Here is an 878-nt window from a genome sequence, read left to right on the forward strand (position 1 = left end):
CCTGAAAGCCTGCTGCACAAGTTGAGTGAGAGTATTTTGAGCCTGGAGCGTGATGGGACACAGATCTCTGTCCCGTCTGATGAAGTTCAGGAGCTCAGATGTGTTGGCCATCCAGAAGGCAAGAGCCACTGCGATGTTCCTCTGTTTCTAAACGGAAAACACAGGAACCAAGGAAATTATCAGGGACTTAACTTGTGATTTCCAGGCCAAATATATCAAATCTTGAGGTCAGGTAGTTTATCACATTTTTCTAATTACAGTCTTCAATCTACCTGAATGACGCCTTGAATCAAGTGCACAATCTTATCAAATATCATGCAGACTTTCTGTCCAGACTGCATAGGTTTATGGCTGGTTAAAAATCGCCCAACCAGATAAAACACATACGCAGGCGAGAGCTTAAAGTGAATCGTGGAGCTGTTAATGTCATTTATCACAGCAAGCAAGAAAGAATCCTCATCTGAAACAGAAATCAAAGACAAAATGTTAATGACCTAAGAGCAGAGAGAACTTAATTGTGCTGACTGAATGATTTTATTAAGCCAGGATCAACAACTGTACCTTTTTCCTTTAAAGAAATGCTGAGCGGGAGATTCCAATTTACTTCCAAGTAGTCTTGTGTCATGCTGTAATCAGGAGAAAATTATACTTATTATTTACTAAATATTAAATACAAAACATATGTTATTGGTATACCTAATGTTGCTTTGTATAGCATGCATACATTTATAAAATATTTTGGAAAGATTTACTGATTTCAGCAAATGCCAAATTTTGCCAAAAAAGCAGTCAACTATGAATGCATTAATTAGTTATGATTTTATATGACCTTCAACTATTACATGAACATGTTAAAGTGACAAATTACTTGTATTGTA

The 878-nt window shown here is 36.4% G+C and overlaps 1 long non-coding RNA gene across 1 annotated transcript; it reads right to left on the reverse strand.

Annotated features, from left to right (window-relative positions):
- Nucleotide 1: 1 nt before the first annotated feature.
- On the reverse strand, nucleotides 2–630 carry LOC107735608 (uncharacterized). Its single transcript, XR_001639458.1, has 3 exons — nucleotides 562–630; nucleotides 273–460; nucleotides 2–147 (listed from the first exon to the last, which is right to left on the reverse strand). It is a non-coding gene; the product is annotated as an uncharacterized LOC107735608 (long non-coding RNA).
- Between the last annotated feature and the right edge of the window lie 248 nt (nucleotides 631–878).

The sequence above is a fragment of the Sinocyclocheilus rhinocerous genome, unplaced genomic scaffold, assembly GCF_001515625.1.
Source record: "Sinocyclocheilus rhinocerous isolate Xijiao unplaced genomic scaffold, SAMN03320098_v1.1 C36174084, whole genome shotgun sequence".
Lineage (NCBI taxonomy): Eukaryota > Metazoa > Chordata > Actinopteri > Cypriniformes > Cyprinidae > Sinocyclocheilus > Sinocyclocheilus rhinocerous.